The sequence below is a fragment of the Lissotriton vulgaris genome, chromosome 10 (assembly GCF_964263255.1).
Source record: "Lissotriton vulgaris chromosome 10, aLisVul1.2, whole genome shotgun sequence".
Taxonomy (NCBI): domain Eukaryota; kingdom Metazoa; phylum Chordata; class Amphibia; order Caudata; family Salamandridae; genus Lissotriton; species Lissotriton vulgaris.
Genome location: NC_141698.1, coordinates 433616255 through 433631709, shown reverse-complemented (window position 1 = coordinate 433631709; position 15455 = coordinate 433616255). Strand labels below are relative to the sequence as shown.

The 15455-nt window shown below is 45.6% G+C and overlaps 1 protein-coding gene across 2 annotated transcripts in view; it reads right to left on the bottom strand.

Moving 5' to 3' along the window:
* LOC147685366 (ankyrin repeat and fibronectin type-III domain-containing protein 1-like) overlaps positions 1-15455 on the bottom strand; it is a 3163580-nt gene that overhangs the window by 150479 nt on the left and 2997646 nt on the right. The window lies entirely within an intron of this gene.

Sequence of the window (15455 nt, the reverse complement as noted above, 5' to 3'; positions counted from 1 at the left end):
GCACTGCCCTGGAGGGCCTCATAAACAAATTGGGGTGCTATCGTCTATTTCCCCCTTTCTAAATCGTATCCCAGCTTTTCGATTTATTTGGTAGTGTTTTTTTTTATGTCTTTTTTTGCACCGTCTTACGTTTGACTTTGCAGGTCTGTTTGTAGAGAGCCAGGGGCTGACGGAAGTCTCTTCAGAGCCCAGGAAGTGACCACAAGTTGGGCACATTTCATGCAGTGTATGCCAGGTTGCGCTAGAGAGCCCCCCCCCTCCCCTTGTTGGCTGATCACCCCCTCCACTTTGTACTTAGCCCCCCTGCCGCCTTTTCCTACTCGTTCACTAATGCTGCCCAAACCACTTGATGCAGGATGCGCCCTCCCCCGCACATCTCCTGCCGAGGGGGGCCCGCACACTGCCCCGCACCGCCTCACTCCTGCAGCACTCTCAGCAACGAGAGAATCCTGAAGACAGGCTCCTGCCTCCGTGCGACATCCGGCTCGATCCCTCCAGCGCCACACAACCCCCACAAGGCACTACATCCCCAGTACTCTGTGTATTGTCGGCCTCACTGAACGCCACAGCATCACTCGTTCGCCATCACAACATCACTCGGCGCCACCACAACTGTGCAACCATTCAACAACAACTGGTTCAAATATGTTCTCTCATTGTTTCAAGCTTTATTACAAATGTAACAAAAAGATGTTAATATTTCACTTCTGTTCTTGGATTTTTCGTCACCATAAAATACACTGAACATAATCTTCACATAAGTTATTTACAAAAGTTTAAGCTATTGCCATTATAAATTACAATAACTTTTATTTAGGTATTCATTATTAAAAAAAATAAAAGCCATTGTTATTTGTAAGATCAATATATGTAAGTCACGTAAATACAACACATATTGCATTACAAATGCTATAGGTGTCACATTTGCGAAAGTTATAACTATTGGCATTGTAAATGACAAAGCTATTAAGTTTGCTGTTTTCAAAAACAAAATATAAATAAAAAATGTGTCATTTACAATACCAATAGCTCAAACTTTCCTAATGCAAGACCTATTGCATTGCAAATGCTTGTTACTTTTCCTCGTATGTTCACAGAAACCAAGAACATAAGGCCCCCTCTATCTCTCCCAGCCAGAGATCTCAATGCGGGAACGAAATAGGATGTAAAACCATCGATCCAGAAGTCACAGTCATTGTCCCATGTCTCTTGGAGAGCCACAATGTCATATTGTTTCACAAGGTTTAGCCAGTTGATATCATCCCTTTTGAAACGTAAACCAGCAACGTTCCAACTTAACATCTTTACCTTGTCTCCCACAGTTTTACTTATACTTTCAGGTTTACAACAAGTATTTTTAGGCCTTATTATGTTTTCTTCAGGCTCCGTGTGTTCCCTTGCTGCAGATGTCTCCCCCCCAGGCTCTCACAACCCTCACGTTAATCACACAACTCTAATCCAGATAGTGCATCAAATCTATTATGAGTGACAAGGTTAGACCCAAATTTAAAATAATTATCTCCTCCACAGTCCTGCACAGATCCTAAGGACCGGGTCTCGATAGGTGTGGGTAATATAAACGGTCTCATTCTCGCACTTTGCGGGGGGGCTCTACTTAGATGTGAGTAAGAGTACCCTAAGGGGTGCACACAAATACTATTTACATCAAACGACATAGAGGCTGCCCTTAACTAAAACTGTAGCAACATGTTGTGGGTGTCTAAAATTTACAATTATGCATTCCCCACTACACATCTTCCTAGAAGGCCCGATCCAATTTGCCCTTCTGGTTGATATAATTTCTGTAGCAAATTTTGTTGGAAAGCCACATGTCCTATTCAGCCATGACACAGTTTTATTCTTAAGAGATTCGTGTGTTTCCTCATCTAGCTGGGCAGAACAGGGGTCAAAGACTGGTACATTGGTTAAAACCACTACATAAGGAACGCAGTCTGGCGGAGGATCTATAAATCTACTTCTCCTCCCCTGATTGCTTCTTAGTCCACCCTTTGGGCCTGGTTGAGTTTGTGGGCCTGCGCTAGTTGAGGAAGAAGGAACGGGTATGCCTGCATTAGTTCTAGCTATGGGCTGGGAAGGTTTCTGCTGGTTTACAGCCAAAACTTCCTTCTCCACTCCAACTGCACCCTTCCCGGTAGGTTTTACTCTGTCGGTCAGAGCCAGTTGTTTTTCTAAAAGCACTCCCAACCTCTTTACTTCTGCCGCAAGAGTATCCAATTTAAGTGCTAAGGGTTGGACATACTCTTCTAGCTTAGCTTCAAATTTAGCTTCCAGAGATTGGACCAGTAGCTCAAACTGCTCTGGATTTAAGTTAAAACTTGCTGCATTGCTTCCATCCTGCGGGATGGTATCCACAGCGGGGATATGTTTAGCGGGTTTAGGGATATCAGCCCTTTTTTTACTATCCTTCCCCCCACGTTTGCTTTGTTGTTTCCTGCAGGATCTTATTGGTCTGAAGGTTGGTGGAACTACCTCTGTTTCACTAGAAGATGTGTTTAGATCTTCGACCTGCAACTCTGGATGAACATGGGCATCCTCTATCAAAACAGCCTGCGAGCCCATCCCAGTGAGGTCATATTCCGGAGGATCCACCACACTAGTAGTCACATTTAAGGCTACATCAGGTGGCCCCTCTCTACCTAAGGAGGCTCTCCTGTCATTATTAATTTTATGTACCATTTTGACCATATAATTATCAATGGCGCCTGCCCCCACTATAACCTTCTCACTTTTGGATTTAGACATATTTTGACCTGGCTATACAATTATTTGCAACTTCCGAACTTGTTATATAATTAAAGCAGTAAATGTCTGATCACACAGTTATATACAAAAATAATTAGTAATATAAAAAATGAGTAAAAATCTCACAGTACGAAGCCACTGAGGGCAGCGGCACGCAAAAATCAAAATCTGTGGCCCAGCCCAGTCTCCTTCTGTCCCGGACTGTCACAGACTGTCCGCCCTTAGTCTGGGCTACGTACGGCGCGTTCCGCGCGAGTCCCGCGGTTGCGTGAGGCGTTCCTTCCTTTTCAAGCGCCTCCGGGTGCGGTGTTGCTGGCGTCAGGTGAGCGCCACCGGGGCACCTGGGTAGTGTAGTCCGGCCGTTCCCCTCACGGCGTTGGCTGGACTCCCCCGGTGCGGCCGTTCCCCTCACGGCAATAGCGAGATGCAGGACACCTGGTAGGTTCCCAAGAAGCTTTCCCGGTGAGCGCTCGGCGCTCCTTCCTTTTCTAGCGCCTCCGGGCACGGTGTTGCTGGTGTCAGGTGAGGGCCGCCGGGGCACCTGGGTAGTGTAGTCCGGCCGTTCCCCTCAAGACGTTGGCTGGACTCCCCCAGTGCGGCCGTTCCCCTCGTGGCAATGGCGAGATGCAGGACGCCTGGTAGGTTCACAAGAAGCTTTCCTTTCATTTTTTAACATATAAATAATTAATTCTACATAATGATAAAAATATATATTATAATTAAATTACTTCCCACCCTATTCCCTATAAACCCACAACCCGTTACGGAATTAAATTACACAAAAATGAATTAACATAAAATTCATTACTTTTACAAAATTCAAACATACATTTCAAAACAAATACATACTTTTAACACATATACTAACACTTAAAACACAAAAAAATCGATATTACTAACTTCGATATTGTGGACGTCGATATTTCTTACCTGCATTTCGATATTCTGCACCACTATATTTTTGCAATTCGATATTCTGTCCATTCGATATCAAAAACTCGATATTCTGTCCAGTTGATATTTTTTACGATATTGTGACTAGCTACCAACTCAGTATGCAGCTGCAATGGTAGAATTGGGGATACGCCACAAAAAGCTGGAATGTAGTGGGGGCCCCATGCTTGACAAACTGTAAGAATCTAACTGCCAGAGAGCAAAAGCGATGAAAAATGCTTTTGGATTATATGACTCACTGAGGGGCTGTTAGAAATAACCCTTATTGAGGTCTAGGTTGCCAATGTAAGAAGCAATCTTAACGCAGTCAATGAGTTTGTTGACCCGGGGCATTGAATAAGCATCAAGGGTTGACATCTAATTTACACTTCGAAAGTTAATACAGAACCGTATGAATTTGAATGGTCTAAGGACCAGTACTGTGGGGATGTCCATTCACTTTGTGAGGTTTCACTTAAAGCCTGGAAGAACGTGCTTTCAAGCTTGCTTTCACTGCCTGACGGCATGCGTCAGGTATCCAAGAAGGTCTCAAGAAAACCTTGCATTCTGCAGCAAACATAGGAAGAGGAAATTACCTCTAATGATTGTTTTTGTTCTGGAAGGGGTTCTCTTCCTTCACACAAACAATCATTGAAACAATTACGTTTTTCAACTTCTATGTGTGCTACTGCAGCAAACATAGAAGTTGAAAAACTGTATTTTCCAGATTATTTTTGTTCAGGAAGGGTTCCCTTCCTGCACAAAAACAATCTCCCTACAACGCAGGCATCCTTGCACCATGGTGCATGGGTGACTGCACCGGCACATGGCAGCAGTTTGTGCACCAGTGCAGGTGGGAGCACCGAGATGTGACATATTGTTGTAAATATGTTGCATCCATGTGCTTTGAAAGTGACTCAGTGCCACGCAGCCAAACAGCTTGCGGAACACACTGAGTCACTTTCTTGTAAATCTCACCCTGAGTCTAGCAGAGGGGTCTAAGTGTAGCAGCTTTATAAGCCCAATGATGTGTGGGCCAGTCCCCATTCTGCATAGGACTACATATAAAAAGAATCACTATATAGAGTTGGTGGCCCACTCTGCATCTAATTACACCAATATAGCACAGACACCAGGTCGAATCTGAGGAATAAATGCAAAAAAGTTAAGGTTATTAGAGACTGCTCTACCAATGATTGAATCTGATTGATCAAGAATGACTAGCTTCTCCATTAGGGGGTGCAATCATTTAGCAACTATGCTGGCTAAGATATTATAATCTAGATTCATGAAAGATTTAGACTTGTTGGACCCACAGTCCATATTATCATTCCCAGGCATCAGTCGTATGGAGATTATGTCAACCCTAGGGGAAACATCACTTACAACACAACTTTTACCACGCAGTGCCTTTACAACACAACTTTTACAACGCAAACCATTACAACGCATTGCGCTGGGGGGCGCTCTAGGAAAGGGAATAGGTTTAATTTACTGTTCACCACCTTCCCTACTATCCACGGGGACTGGAGTTGGAATAGTAAATTAAACTATTCACTATCCAGCGCCCCAAAGCACTATGCGTTGTAATGGTATGCGTTGTAAAAACCCGCGGTGTAAAAGCATGCGATGTAAAAGCATGCGTTGTAATGTCGTACATCCCAACCCTAGTAGTAGATGGTAAGTGTATGATCTCCTACTCCATTCCTTGAATAAACAAAGAGCAGCCGCTCTACTCCCAGCTGCCACAATCAAAAGCTGAGACGGAAAAAGGGCATGGTCCCAGGCACAAACCAGCCACCAGGGACAGCAACACCAGCAAGGCAGGGGGAGCTAATGATGGTGCTCATCGTTGAAAGAAATTGGTAGGCACAATCATATCAATGAAAGAAGCTATGTGTGAGGAATAATCATCTTTTCTTCCCATGGTTTAATATTACAGTAAGTTTAGGAAAGATTTTGCATGTAAAACTTACAAAATGAGTAAACTGCTGAATAAAAATGTGGAGTTTCAGTGGGGGAGTGAATGTATGGAGGAATTTGAGTGGGTGACAGAGAACTGAGTCATACCCCATGCCTTCAAGCTTATGATTCCAAGTGTGACAATAAAGTGGTCTGTGATGCCAGCGTGAAGTATTCAGGGCCTCTTCTTATACAAGTGAGAGATGGTCAGGAGAAATTCATAGCTTGTATCTCAAGCCTATTAAGAAATGCTGCATGTCATTTTGCAGTCATAGAAGGAAATCACTAGTGGTTTACTGGACTGTTAACAGACTTAATTTTTTTTATTGGGGATGAAATTCACTGTCTAAACAGACCACGAACCATTGGTCGAGGTTTTCTTGAGGAAAGGTCTTGATTGCAGCTCATCTCGCATACGTAGGTGGGTTGTAGGTTTACAGGAATATTGCTACATTGTGCTTCATTGTGCAGTATATCCTTGGTGCTGGAAACTGTGTGTGATTTGAGTGAGTCGGACGTGGAAGAAGATGTGGAAGAAGTATTCAGTGTGTGTGAGGTTACTTATGGAAGCATTGAAGAAGATAAATGGCTACAAGAATTGGAGAGAGATGACAAATTAAAGCAAGTGATAGGACTGCTGAAAATCTTAGTGAAAGAGGTATGTTGGATGTTGGTGGCAAGGCTTTTCTGTTGAAAGGGACAAGAATAGTACATCCACAAAGTTTACAAAATAAACTATTGCTGTCAGCTCAGCTCAGAGATTTCTAGTGGCCTGCACTTGACCATGATATTGAGTGTATGATTAGAGAATGGGTTGAATGTGTGGCGTGTGACAAATGTTTGAGAACCACTAATACACCAATAGTGTGTAGGAAGCTGCCGTCCTATCCATGGGAAAAGGTCACCATGGATATTTTGGGACCTGTACAGGGTTAATATGCAACTCCATATGCACTGGTCTTGATGGATCTATACTCAAGGTGGGTAGAAGTGTCGTGTTTAGGAGACTTTCCCTCAGCAGCTGTAATAAGGTTTCTAGAAAACATATTCAAGAGGGAAAGTAATCCCTGATATTCATTCGCAGACAAAGGGGTACAGTTAATTAATAATTCACAAGACATCAGTTTTGTATCACCCTAAGATGAATGATGCAAGACATTGAAGGAGGGGATACAGTTGACCAGAATGAATTGTCTAGATTGGGCAAAATAAATTTTCTGATGAACAGTTGGGTAGCGCATGTCTTCGCACTCCACCACAGGTATATCTCCTTTTGAACTATTCAACAGTTTGACTCCTTGTACAAAGGTTTGCCTAGGATGGATGACTTGGAATAAAGGGTGTGTGAGCAATGTCCCAGGAGAGTGGAAAGAGAAGAAGATGAACTTACAAAAAAGAAGGAAGGAGAGGTGTGACAAGCAACAAAATGTGAAGGATGTGGTAATTAAGGAGGGAGGTGGTGTAAAAGTAAAAACATGCAGAGGGTGGGGTGATTGATCTAAGTTCACTAAAAAGCTGCAGGTTGCCAACCTTTTCAAAAAATGGTGTCAAAACCCATGATGGCAGAATTTGGAACAAAAGTAGGATTGCAGTACTTTGTCGTGTTTCTTTGAGAAATGAGAGGAAGAGAAAAAACGATCTTTACAGGAAAGAAGAATGAAGTGGAAGCTAAACCTGAGATTGTAATATTGATGTGTATGAAAAGAGGAAGAGTGGAGGAGTTATGAAGAAACCCTCCTAATTACAGGATTTTGTTGCACATTAGGCAGGGCAGTTTTTTCCAGGATGGTGTGATCTTCTGTTCTATTGTTAATTTTCACTATGTTATTTTCAGTGGTAACACTTGGTCATGCTGAGCTGTGGGTTTTATTATGAGATGCTCTTAACAATAGAGGAATTGTTCCCAGCTGAAGAATTTAGCCAATACTACAAATGAAGTGAAAACCTTTTTTATTTTATTTTATAAAAGAACCCTCACTCACCAACCTAGTTGGTGACATGCTTCCTCATAGGGTTCCCACCGAGAGGCCGAATGCCACCCGGGTGTGCTACAACGCCTGATTACAGGGGAGCGGGATTTTTGTGAAAAAGTGAATGTGAGTGAAATTCTTGGGATAAAAATGTCTTTATTGTTCCCTAAATTTAATAATGGAACAATAAGGCAAGATTAAAAACAACAGGGGACATCAAATGTGGCTAAATTGTCCTATGACATCCAAACAGTGTGTTCAGTAAAGTGAATCGCGGTCTACATGTTTCAGCCTCAATGTGCCAGTTTAGTGAGGCTTTCCTCAGGATCAAAAGTGGCATGAGGGATATGAACACGCTAAGGTGCACCCGCCTCTGTGTCACTATACAACCGCAAACTTACGGTTATCCTTTTAGCATTCTTTGAAAGGCATAGGAAAATGTTATGGCGCTCTATGGTTAGGCACAATGGATCCTGTCGGGAGGGCATAGGCTGATGTCAAACCTTCATCAAGCCGATACGCCCGCCTCAAGCACCTATGGTCTGCCCTGAACAGGTGCCTGAGGTGGGTGTGTCGGCTAGATGAAGGTTTGACATTAGCCTAAGCCCCCCCGACTCGTCAGATCCTAGTCTCATAGATGGCCTCCTGAACACTCTCATTTAAGGTATTGTTGTCTGGGGTTGACACATGGTAAGCAGCGTGCATTTCTCCAGAGAGCACAGGCACAATGTAAAGATTCCATCCTCTGTTGGCCAATGTGAAGTTAGGTGCACACTGATCAAATACTGTGAAAAAATAAGGTGGGTATTCCCCAGACATGTGATTTTCTTATACTGAGGCTGGTACATACAGCTCCTTGCAGACACAGTCCTTAACCCATACAGCAACTGACTCACCCACTCACTCATCCATGCGGGGAGTCACACACCCCTCACGCACCCACAAAGACATTCATACACCCATACAGGTACTCTGACAACCAATGAATCACCCATATAGCCACTCAAGTGCCCACTCACCAATCCATACAGCCACTTAGACACCAACTGGCAGACTGATGCAGACATTCAGAAAACCTAGTCACTCACACATACATTCACTGAGATAACCTAATCTCTCACTTATACAGTCAGGCATACAGACATTAAGACAACCTAGTAACTAACACATACATTCACTGAGATACCTAATCTCTCACTTATACAGTCAGTCACACACCCACTGATTCATCCAAATAAGCACTCATACACCCACAGATTCATCAATACACCTTGGTATATATATTTAACACTCATAAACTTGTAAAACCACTCACAGTCACTGTATGATGTCATCGGTGCCTACGTTGCATAAATGAATCTTCTCTTATTGACTGAGAGGATTCACTGGCTAATAGTAATGGGAATTCAAGCAAGAGAGAGCAAGTCAGTGAATGTCATGTGTTTAATGTTTAACGATATGTGTGTGTTTGAATCTACATACTATATCTAGGGGAAATGAAACAGCAGCTTTTGTATAATTTATGGCCAAAGGGGCAATTTAAAATGTGAACAACAGAAATGTACCATCCTCAACCCTTCACATCCACCCTCCCTCATGGTCCACCACCCAGTAGAAGACTACTCTCACCAGAATGCTCTCCACTCACTATCAGTTATGGTCTCCATTTAGGTGTTCTATCCAACATTAAGAAAACTTTATAGGACTTCCATTTGCCTCCTAAGGTAGGACTAACCTGCTCAAAATTGTGCCAGATTCCTCTGCTGGACACATTTGTATATGACATTACCATCCTTTGAGGCATGACAAGTAGGCAGAAAGGCCCTGCATAGCAAGATTAAGGTATCAACAGTAAACAAAGCATATAAAAGTTTCATAAAGTTATCTGAGGAGGCGATGTTCTCTTCTTGGCGGCAATCAAAGACACTGTGTTGACAATCAAAGGCTGGTAGGCCATCAATGTTAAGGTTCCCAAGGCAGGTTAATTGCATAGAAGTAGGAATTCTCAGATGAGGGCAAGGCTCTGTCTATGAATTCTCTGAAGGCAAATGCCTCAATCTGATGCTGGATGTGACCTTTGTGGGCGCTAGTCAAGTCAAGTCAAGTCAAGAGATTTATATAGCGCGCTACATACCCGGAGGGTCTCAAGGCGCTTGAAGGAGGGAGGGGAGTTATTTGTCGAATATCCAAGTTTTAAGTTGCTTTCTGAAGGCTAGATGGTTCTGAGTGAGCCGAAGGTGAGTGGGGAGTGAGTTCCAGGTTTTAGCTGCGAGGTAGGAGAAGGATCTACCTCCCATGGTGGTTTTATAGATGTGAGGTACGGTAGCAAGGGCTTGGTTGGAGGATCGTAGCTGACGGGGGGGGTGTAGAAGGAAAGACGTGTGTTGAGGCATTCGGGTCCAATTTCATAAAGTGCTTTGTGTGCGTGGGTTAGGAGTCGGAAAGTGATCCTCTTATTGACAGGGAGCCAGTGTAGGTTTTTCAGGTGACAAGAGATGTGGTCTTTACGCGGGATGTCTAGAATGAGTCTGGCTGATGCGTTCTGGATGCGTTGGAGTTTATTCTGGAGTTTTGCGGTGATACCGGCGTATAGGGTGTTTCCGTAGTCCAGGCGGCTTGTAACCAGTGCATGAGTGACCATTTTTCTGGTTTCGGTGGGGATCCAGCGAAATGTTTTTTTGAGCATGCGGAGAATGTTGAAGCAAGATGATGAAACGGCGTTGACTTGTCTGTTCATAGAGAGTGAGGAGTCCAGGATGACGCCCAGGTTCCGTGCATGGTCCGTCGGGATGGGTGCTTTTCCAAGGGCCTCTGGCCACCAAGAGTCGTCCCAGGCGGAGGGGGAGGTGCCTAAGATAAGGACTTCTGTTTTGTCTGAGTTCAGTTTCAGACGGCTGTGCTTCATCCACTCGGCTACTTCTTTCATTCCTTCATGTAGGTTAGTTTTGGCGGTGTTAGGGCCTTTGGTGAGTGATAGGATCAGTTGAGTGTCATCCGCGTAGGAGATGATGATGAGGTTGTGTTGGCGTGCGATGGCCGCGAGGGGGCTCATGTATACGTTGAAGAGGGTGGGGCTGAGTGAAGACCCTTGGGGTACGCCGCAGATGACTTCAGTGGCCTCTGAGTTGAATGGTGGGAGGCGGACTCTCTGGGTTCTTCCGGTGAGGAACGAGGTGATCCATTCCAGAGCTTTTCCTTGTATTCCGATGTTTCTGAGGCGCTGTAGAAGGGTGCTATGGCAGACTGTGTCGAAGGCTGCGGAGAGGTCGAGGAGGATGAGGGCGACTGTGTCTCCATTGTCCAAGAGAGTTCAAATGTCGTCTGTTGCTGCGATGAGGGCGGTCTCCGTGCTGTGTTTGGCTCGGAAGCCAGACTGTGAGGAGTCGAGGGATTTGTTGGTTTCGAGGAAGGCGGCGAGCTGGTTGTTGACAGCTTTCTCGATGACTTTGGCTGGGAATGGAAGGAGCGAGATGGGGCGGTAGTTTTTGAGTTCGGTGGGGTCCGCTGTGGGTTTTTTCAGAAGGGCGCAAAGTTCTGCGTGTTTCCAGCTTTCCGGGAAGGTGGCGGAGTTGAGGGAGCAGTTGATGACGTCTCGAAGGTGCGGTGCAATGATGGAGTCTGCTTTGTTGAAGATGTGGTGAGGGCATGGGTCTGTGGGGGATCCTGAGTGGATGGAGTTCATTAGGCGGATGGTGTCCTCAGTGGAGATTGGGTTCCAGTCATTAATGATATTCAAGGGGGGTGAAGGTTCTGCACAAGGTTGGGTGGGTTGGTCTCCGGGTCGGTTATCGAAGCTGTTGTGGATGTCAGCGATTTTGTCGTGGAAGAACGAAGCTAGGGAGTCGCAGAGGGCTTGAGAAGGGGTGATGTCATTGGAGTTGGCTGAGGGGTTGGTAAATTCTTTGACGATGTTGAATAATTCCTTGCTGTTGTGGGCGTTGTTGTCTAGTCGGTCTTTGAATGCAGCTTTCTTGGCAGATCGGATTAGTTGGTGGTGTATGCGGGTGGCGTTCTTGAAGGCGTCCCTGGTGCTGGTGTTTGGGTCTTTTTTCCAGGCCTTTTCAAGGGAGCGACAGAGTTTCTTGGATTTCTTAAGATCATCGTTGAACCAGGATGCGTTTTTGTTGCCTATTTTGATTTGACGTTTTTTCAGCGGTGCTAGGATGTCTGCGCTGTTGGATAGCCATTGGGAGAAGTTAATGGCTGCTTGGTCGGGGTTTGAGGAGTGGGCAGGGGGGTTTTGGAGGAGTGATGAGGAGATCTGGTCGATGGTGATTTTGTTCCAGTTTCTTCGCATAGTAGGTCGAAGATGGTTGTGAGTTGTGGTTTTTTTGTAGATAAAGTGCACGCAGCTGTGGTCCGTCCAATGGAGAGTAGTGGTGTGACTGAAGGAGACATGTTTGCTGGAGGTGAAGATAGGGTTGAGTGTGTGACCTGCGATGTGGGTGGGCGTAGTGACAAGTTGTTTGAGTCCGAGGTTGGCGAGATTGTCCAGAAGGGAGGTGGCGTTGCTGTCATTGCTCTTTTCTAGGTGAAAGTTGAGGTCTCCCAGCAGAATGTATTCCTCGGAAGGGAGGGCGTGTGGGGTGATAAAGTCAGTGATAACGTCACTGAATTGTGCACGGGGTCCTGGAGGTCGGTAGAGGAGTGTGCCTCTGAGTGTGGTTTTGGGGTCGGTGTGGATCTGGAAGTGAAGGTGTTCGGCGCTGGTAAGGTTGACGTCTGAGCTTGTTGAGATGCGGATGGAGTTCTTATGGACGATAGCGATGCCTCCTCCTGTTTGGTCGGTGCGGTCCTTACGGATGATCTTGTATCCTTCCGGGATGGCAATGGTGATGTCTGGAGCTGATGAGGTGTTCATCCATGTTTCTGTTAGGAAGGCGACGTCGGGAGAAATGGTGTCTAGTAGGTTCCAGAGGTCGATGGCGTGTTTGTGGACTGAGCGGGTGTTGAGCAGGATGCATTTTAGGTGGTTGGAGTCAGATCTCGGATGTGAGATTGTGGATGAGGAGTTTTTCTTGGTGCCGTCGAACTTGCAGGAGTAGCAAGTGAAGGGTCCATGGGTGTGTCCAGGAGCGGCTTGGGCGCAATTGGAGAGTCGGCCGGGGTTAAGGGCTAGGAGGGTGGTGGCATCGTATGTAATGCAGGAGGGGTGGGAGGGACAGGGGCCAGGGGGTCTGGCGCTGGGAGCGGTCCAGGCGCGGATGGGCGTAGACGGGCTTACCTTTGGCGCACCTTTGGCGTGGCCGTAGCGCGTGGACGCTGCGCGTGGGACCATCTGACATAAATGGACAGTGGAGGGGGCGGAGCGTGGGAGGGGCAGCAGGGAGGCGGTAGTGTGGATGAGGGGCGGGCCAGGGGATAACAACAACAAAATGGAGGGTCAAAGGGGAAAGGCAGACAGGGGCAGCAGAAACCCAAATGCGTCGAGAGAGAAATGCAATCCTACCAAAAGCACAGACCCAAACAAGAATGATCGAGTGAGCAGTAGAGACAAATGCACACACACAGGCAAATATTATCCCAACAGCCTGAGCGAGGTCGCGCCGAATTATGCAAATAGTTACAGTGGCGCTATGCGTGTAAAGCGCTATAATACAGGTTACAACAGTGCTGTATAAAACGCGCAGAAAACGATACCAGGGAGCGTATCCGCAGATAATGAGGAGGAGCGTGGTGGAGCGACCGTACTGAAGCTGGTATCAAATGTATCTGACTAGGACAAGCCTAGAGATCATTTCCGCTCAAAGTCCAAAATAAACAGATGATGACTCCAACTTATAAAACATGTGTGATCAGTGTTCAAAATAAATGCATACATATGAGAATATTTTACTTTTTTGTATTGAATCATTGACCAAAAAATGCAAACGTCTCTGTTTTAAAAAGATGGGGTTATGCTTTCAATCATTTCAATGGATAATGATGAAAGCATGTACATTTGATCTAAGTAAAGTTTATCTTTACTAATCTTTTGCATGCATTGGCTCCTGAGTAAAAAGAGAACAAACTATCCTAGTTGTCTGGTGAGTGATAGAAAAGGAGACAGAGACTACGACAACAAGCATTTGCAATGCAATAGGTCTCGCATTAATTAAGTTAGAGCTATTGGCATTGCTAAATATTGCAACACCAATTGCAACAAAAGTCTATAAATTGTAGGCCAAAAAAATATGTATTTATTTTTGTAGCAATGGTGGCATGCTGCGCTTTAGATGAATATGTGTGAAAGTAAAGTGCGCCATACTGCGATTGCTACAATAGTTAATTGTGGATGCGTTAACAATTGATGTGTGCACTGATGACTGGTGGTGTGTGTGCCTGTAGAAATTGTGCACTGATGGCTGGTGGTGTGTGTGCCTGGTGGAAGTGTGTACTGCCGACTGGTGGTGTGTGTGCCTGGTGGAAGCGTGCACTGACGGCTGGTGGTGTGTGTGTGCCTGGTGAAAGCGTGCACTGAAAGCTGGTGGTGTGTGTGTGCTGGTGAAAGCGTGCACTGACAGCTGGTGGTGTGTGTGTGCCTGGTGAAAGCGTGCACTGACGTCTGGTGGTGTGTGCCTGGTCGAAGCGTGCACTGACAGCTGGTGTTGTTTGTGTCCAGTGAAAGCGTGCACTGACGGCTGGTGCTGTTTGTGACCGGTGAAAGCGTGCACTGACGACTGATGGTGTTTGTTGAAAGTGTGCATTGACAGTGTGGTTGTGTGTGTGGTTGTGTGGGTGGTTGTGTGTGTGTGTGCGGTTGTGTGTGTGGTTGTATGTGTGGTTGGGGTTGTGTGTGTGTGGTTGTGTGTGGTTGTGGTTGTGTGTGTTTGTGGTTCTGTGTGTGTGTGTGTGGTTGTGTGTGTGTGGTTCTGTGTGTGGCTGTGTGTGTGGTTGTGTGTGGTTGTGTGTGTGGTTGTGTGTGTGGATGTGTGTGGCTGTGTGTGTAGTAGTGTGTGTGGTTGTGTGTGGTTGTGTGTGATTGTGTGTGGTTGTTTGTGTGGTTGTGTGTGTGGTTGTACGTGTGGTTGTGTGTGGGTTTGTGTGTGGTTGCTGTGTGTGTGTGCCTGTGGGTGTGGTTGTGTGTGCGGTTGTGTGTGTATGTGTGTGGTTGTGTGTGTGTATGTGTGTGTGCGTGGTTGTGTGTGTGTGTGGTTGTGTTTGTGTGTGGTTGTGTGTGTGTGTGGTCGGGTGTGGCTGTGTGTAGTTGTGTGCGTGTGTGGTTGTGTGTGTGGTTGTGGTTGTGCGTGTGGTTGGGTGGTTGGGTGCGGTTGTGTGTATGGTTGTGTGTGGTTATATCACAGCATAATCATTAAACCTGGACGTTTTAACTCATAAAAAAGTTCATACAAACGGATGATAGGGCCTTTTACTGGCTTCACAAACACTGCCTCCTGCACGTGTCACAGAGCTGCCTCGGTGCGGTATCCTCGGTGCAAAACCTATTAGCATTTTGCAGGACGCCTTGATTTTATCTATCTATATATATAAAAACAAAAGCATGTCTGTTTGTCTTTTATGCATTACTACACCATTCATACGATCACCATGAAACTTTGGGATGTTGTTGAGTACACTCCCACGAAGGTTTCTGGCAAAAAAACAAAACAAAAAAAATTGTTAAATATCGCCCCCCCCAGATCCCCAGGGCCCTCATAATCTTTCCAATACTGAACGTTTACAGTTTACGGTGCGACTCGCTTTTACAATGACCATCAACAAAGCACAAGGCCAATCGCTGCGAGTGTGTGGACTAGATTTGGAGAATCCGTGCTTCTCACATGGGCAACTGTATGTGGCCAGCTCATACGTCGGAAAACCTTCTGATTTATTTGTGTACACACCAGA